Genomic DNA, 6,641 nt, shown 5'->3' on the forward strand with positions numbered 1-6,641 from the left:
CCTCTTGAAAAGGCTAACGTTGACGCGTTTGCAGCACCAACCAATTAGGTTCGACTATTTCGTACGCAACATGATACAATCTTGGTCACTCAAACGCCATCAGATGCATCATTCCAAGCCATAGAAATGATCCGTCGCTGGCAAAAGGTCCTTTGCCTCCAACTAACCGATATTTTTCTACAGAATTCACGTCTATCTCGTCCTATTAGAATTGTTCAGACTTGTTAAATCCTCCTGTTTTTCTGTTGGTCGGTTATCTAGATTTGTTCCAACACTGCCTCAGAATAAAAATCACCCAAAAACTATATTCCTCTAGTACCATGTAATAGCATCGTTTCTTTAGCTTATGATTTACTCTTTTTGATAGCTCTGGTTGTTAACTCTACGGCAAAAACACGTACACCAGGTGGCCTTTGAATGATGCAATGACTGGAGGGGCGCAGCACTCCTCCGCTGGCAACGCGAACCACCATGCTTTTATCTGTGCTCACCAGTCTACGCTTTCCTAGATCTGTGTTTCCGAGGAACCCATAGTGTTAAACTCGTTTCGCGAAGCAGATATTCTCATGGTCCATCAGAAAGAAGCGTAGTAGATTCAGATCCGCCATTACCGAAACAAAACCTAATGAGGCGTATTCCTTGGAACGCTTGCAATCTATCACCGCCTCTATACTTGAGGAAATTTTCGCAGACACATGGAGCCAAACCCCAACGTGACGTTTTTACCAACACTAGGTAATACTGACATCCGAACCACGATTCCAAAACCAGCTCAAAAAACAGGGTAATCTAATCAACGATTTTTTTGTTTTTCTCATGTTTTCAATTCGCATGTAATGTAACCGAATAAGATTTGAACAAGTATCAAAAAAGCTACATATCGATGGGACATGAAGCAACTGATCAGCAATTTGCGGCGAAAATGTTTATTGTTCGAGACTCCGTGAAGTTCGTGAGATTTATCCTAGTGATGATTCTGAATAAGGTACAAAAAACTATGCAGTGTTTCTCGGTTGTTTATCACAGATTGGCTTCATTTACCTGAAGAATTCTCTAATGTACTGTTGAAATTTCATCACACTGCTAGTGGCTTTTACTTTATTTCTTGATGATAATTTCATGGAATGTTATACAAGGTAAGAGTGCATAAAGCATTGGGCAATGTGGAAATGCAGGACCTCATGCGTCCTTTGTCTTCGAGCTAGTCGGTGAAACTTTGCCATTGCTGAGTCGAGCCAGACAGTAAGAAATGAGGATACAAAACTCCAAAGCAGTATCAAAATAATCTGTAGTGACACTTCTCTTTGAAATTGCCTACAATTAAGTATAGCACTTCAGTGAACGCCGGTTTCTTTTATTAAATTACTTGTCCCTTTGGAAGAGCTTCACTTGACTGGAAGGACTTGTTCACCAAAGGTGCGTTTTTTCATACTAAGAAATGTAGGGCCAATGCCGTCAGCTTTACATAAAAGGACGTTACATCTCACGAAATGACGATGGTTGTTTAGCAGTTCCCCATTCATTTTGTCTCGGTTTACTTAGACATGAATTTTCCGGGATTTAAAATTATTTTGAGGCAGGCAGTTTCTGAAAGCAACGTGAAGACATTGGTTCTCATGGGCTTCGAATTGGGGTTGTCTTATTCCGTCACCAATGTAAAACACGATATTCATGGGTAGATATTAGGGAAAAATTTAAACCGAGACAAGTTTCAATATAAACCGATGCTTAAATGAATACTTCTGTGCCCAAACGTGAAAACGTTTGACTGATTAGACGTAATGTTCAGATACCTCCAGCAAGCGTTGCTGGATCAAAGGAACTATGCTCGTCTCGCATCTCACTTGTCCAAAGTTTCAACTCCAGCACAACCAAGGATATGCACTTCTACTGAGCTCTAATAAAAGCGAGACCCGAGTACAGTGCTTTCCGCTTTGGTGAGAATCTCGATAATCAACTCACCAGGACAGGAAAACGTTGTTCGAACGAGAGTCATGTGAACGGAAACGGTATTTATAAGGTGACTGAAGACTCCTAGATGGTTAACTTCTACCCTAACTTAGACGTAGTTCCCCGTTGTTCACTAACACTATTTCTCACCCGAATACCAAATTTCACCTACATGGAGTTTTAAAATCAATTTTCAATTCAGTTTATCCTAACGGAAGACTCATTTGCACATTATATGCATCTCTTTTTTTACAGTGACCTTCAGCTGAATGCTTTCCAAAAAAATTATCTGGAAGGTTTGTACGGAAGGTTTCTGGCCGACTTTGGTTATGGTCAGTGAATCATGGTGTGAACAAAGGTTAAATTCAGTCGCGCGATGTAGCCTACTATGTAACATTTTATTACAACCATCTGCCTTGATGACGGTGTAATTATGGAGATGAGCTGTGCTCACCAAACGTTACGACCTATTTCAATCAGTCATTTGATCATGTAAGTAACACATAACGATAACCTTCAAATTTTATAGTCCAGATCTTGTTTATTAGAATCCATTTTTTCTGAACATTCAGTGTCATTTGTCGTCATTTGTCAACGCTTCTCAGCTAAAATGAGAGCAGAAGTGCATCTTGGCAAACAGGAGCCAACGATGCACTCAAACAGGAAACTCCAAGGATTTTTCCAGACTCCCAAACCCGAGCACTTAGATTCAGTGCAAAAACGTGAAGCAAAAATATCCGCGGACAGCAAATCAGCAGACAGCTGCCGCTTCAAATGAAAAACAGCTACCTTTATTTTTGTCTGAATGAAAAATTGCTTTCATTCGGTGGCGCCAGAATGTCGAGCACATTTAATTATTGCTTTCAGTCCATTTACTTGCAAAAAGCATCCAGAAAGACACAGATTAGTTGATTCCTATCAAAGACAGATTCAAGGAAGCAATAATTCACAAATTGTGAGATCAATTACGGGAGATGACCATCATAGCTGATTAGAAGCGCAATCTGCACGGCCCAGATGGTCGTCACTGGAAAAGGGAAATAATTACGCACTATGCACTCTTTCAACCAAGAATCTGCTTTTTTGCATTCCTAGGACTTTGTCTTGGTTGGCCAAAATGTATGTAATTCATAAGGATGAACAAGCCATGATCACTCCAATCCAGCACACTTTATTCTGCATATACAACTGTCAGTAAAATAGAACCTTAACACAACAACGCCCCACCCACTGCGCTTCGGCTGACGAGATTCCATCTAACATAAATACGTGAACGTGAATCATTTAAGAAGCGCAACAAAATGTTCTCTACACAGTCTAAACAGTATCTGTGATTCTACAGACGGAATAATGAAAGGACGGAGTTAAACAAAGCCCTATCTGTTAATGACGCATAATAAGAGACGTCAAAGTTCCCGGAATCTGATAGCTTTCATAGATAGCATGGACCGGTCCTTTTCAACACATGACAAGTCACAGTTTCTTGGAGCAACTCTCTTGAGTGGTGAACGGTGAAAATTGAGTGATCTGACTTGACCGGTAATGAGGCAAGCTGAGAAGATCAGCTGGTCCGTAAAGCATTGCAATAAAATTGGCAACTAAAAAAGTAATTTCTCCAAACATCTTTAAAAGTCATTTTCAGCTGAGTTTCGAAGGTGCCTTAAACGTTTGCAAGGACTTACGATTGTTTCCCAAACATTCAGTTTATCTGGTCGTCCAAACTTTTTCTCAGAAGACAGGATGTTATGGAGCTTGGCAGAAAGAGGCCTCTTGGCATAATCTCACTACTGAACTGAAATGGCTCTCTGATATCTATGTGAATTCCAGATCATAACTTGTCTCAAAATCAATAAGCAGTTGCTCACAAGGTGCCACTCAATTCGCTGTTTCACCCAAAAACCTCATCCAAACAGCGAGTTTCGCCCAAGACGATTGCCTTACAATAGATCCAGAACAAGTCTCTTTCATTACTTGTTCTAAGAAGCGTAATTAGTGTTTCCTTTGTACAGCGACGGCGAGAGATGTACGGGCAACTACCCTCGTATTCCACTGTGGGTCCGTCCATTTCCAGATCAGGTCAAGCATGAACTTTCACCTTGACTAGTACATCACTAGCACGAGCAGGCAAATACACGATTAAAGAGGAAAGAACGAGGACAGCGGTCAGTAAGCCATCCAGCCAAACTGATTACATCACAGCCAACCTAGGTTATGGAGCCTGATTGCTTCGTAGGCCAACATAAGATAAGACTTAGTTGAAAAGCAATTTGCAGTTGGCGGAACATTCAGATGAACCTGACCATAATTTCCTGTTTATAAGTTGTGAGTGATGCTGAAGGTATTACAAGTTTCTGCGGAACTCACAAAGAAAGAAAGTAAGAAAGCGTCCAGCTGTAGCACCCTTCCGGTGCCTAGCTGCCATGCCACCCGAAGGAATCACGATGACTGGGATACTGTGCTGTCAGGTTGCCCAAGCCTAGACAAGGGAAGTCGAGAGGCGGAGGTCGGATTTGAACCACGGACCTTCCGGTCAGTGAATTCGCGCTCTAACCATTTATGCCATCTCGCCCCCGCGGAACTCAAGTAAGTTGATTGGTTGACTTGATTCGGAGACGCTCTACGGTGGACGGTAATCTTTACTGGTGAGAAACGGTAAGGTTCTGATGATTTCGAATGTCGTGGACAGGTTGGTCCCTCGTAATGAAAGCCATAGTAACCAGCCACATTTGTACAGTAATGTTTTACAAAGCACTATTTCAAATTCTTTCATTTAGTTCTTTATTCTGGTACACCTTCCTCCATCATAAAGGCATACATTTCATTCACGGTCCATGGAAGAGCATATTCGATGATCTGGCGGCTTCATTTTCGCTCCGACAGAAGCTTCAGTAGTTCATCGATTTACTTCCCGAAATGGCCGTCCAAAATCCAACTTTATTTCCGAAAATTAGGCGTGCTTTCGGAGGGGATTTGTTTTTCTTCGCATGACATAGATAGATAGGTTTCTGTTCCCAACTCATTTCATCGTGCGACAACGATTTCCTAGAGATAACGTAATTACACATATATTCCTCTACTGTCCACGATGCACAAGTATTTCCCCATCATGTTTGGCATCCAATTTTGTCAATCACTATCGAGGATGTCCAAAAAACAGACAACACAACAATAAAGATAATCAAATATTTTATACTGTTACGACTGGTGACTATGAGGATACTCAAAACACTTAAAAGTTCCATGAGCTTCTGAAGCATTTATCACGTTTTCCCCACTCTCTGTCGTTTGTAATTTGCTGCACTCATTTTGATGGACAAGTAAACATCCGGTAATCAGGGCCAAGAAGGCTCACTTTTTATTGCTATCACATAAACAAAAAACATAATGTAGGGATGCATAACAAGATAATTTGTGGGGAGCAAGAACAACGTGAGAAGGCTAAAATCAAAGGGGTAAAACCACAATTGCTAGTTTAAATCCATCCGAAAACACGATCGACAATAATGTGCTCGTAGTCCTGTCTACTTGGGTACAAAGGGACAACTGCTAAGATATGACGAGATCGGCTTTAATCATCCAAGAATTCAAACATTGAAGTTGATCAGCTAAGTCCGGCATTGGGACCTCACTGCCATGCAAAACATGGCCACGTACGTATCTATGGATAAGTGCTTTTCACCACAACTTTATATCTAACCCGGTCTTATGAATGATTTCCGGATAATATGGGTGCCAATTTCTTTCATAGAATCCCATTCAACTGGTTTATTGCTCCTATTCTCATCGGTTGCACAACTGCTGTTCCACCAGTATGGGCCCGATAACTGTACAGATGAAAAGTGCTTGAAAAATTTATTTGTTGATATTTATCCCCCACCCCAACTGAGAAGTTGTACCACTCCTTCAGCTTCTGGTAAAGAATACAGTAAGCTAATGATCGTATTCGAGTCGAGTTAGGGGCCGATGACAGAGATAGATAGTAGATGTAACATCCTTTCGGTGCCTATCTGTCATGCCACCCAAAGGGAAGCACAAGGGTGGGATACTGCCAGACTGTCCAAGCCTAGGCAAGGGAAGTCAAGAGGCAGAGGTCGGGTTAGAATCACGGACCTTCCGGCCAGTAAACGGGCACTCTAACCACTGAGCCAACTCGCCCCGATGGCAGCTAGGTAATGAGACTTTTATCATGATGCATTGGACATCCATCAGACTGAATTATCTTACTTCTCCCCAGTTCCTTGTTTCGTTTGCTCCAGCCATACTTTGTTCTGGTTTCTTGACCATTTTATGTGGCTCCAACATTGTAATTCCGTGCTTTTCTCTGCATAGACAGCGCAGTATCCAGCCTCTGTATTTTTTACATGTCTCACTACTGAGTATTTTGTGAGCGCATATAGGTCATGAGGAAATGTGGGGTAACTTTATCCTTAGAAGTGTTCGCCAGTTGCATTCCGATCGAGGCTTTTGAACTCTTTCTATGGTTTGGAACAACCCTGATCAACTGGCTTGCAGACACCCTGTGGTGTCTTAGAAACTTAGGTTTATTGGGACTCGAGTGCTATCTGATTTTTTAACAAATAACTCAACGCCAGCTGTCATAGCCTGTCTTCTGAATTCAGATGTCTCGGTTAGTATACTCTATCATACCATGCATGCTGCGTAAAACACAGATGTGTAAGCTATTTATCGTT

The sequence above is a fragment of the Opisthorchis viverrini genome (genome assembly GCF_000715545.1).
Source record: "Opisthorchis viverrini unplaced genomic scaffold opera_v5_212, whole genome shotgun sequence".
Taxonomy (NCBI): domain Eukaryota; kingdom Metazoa; phylum Platyhelminthes; class Trematoda; order Opisthorchiida; family Opisthorchiidae; genus Opisthorchis; species Opisthorchis viverrini.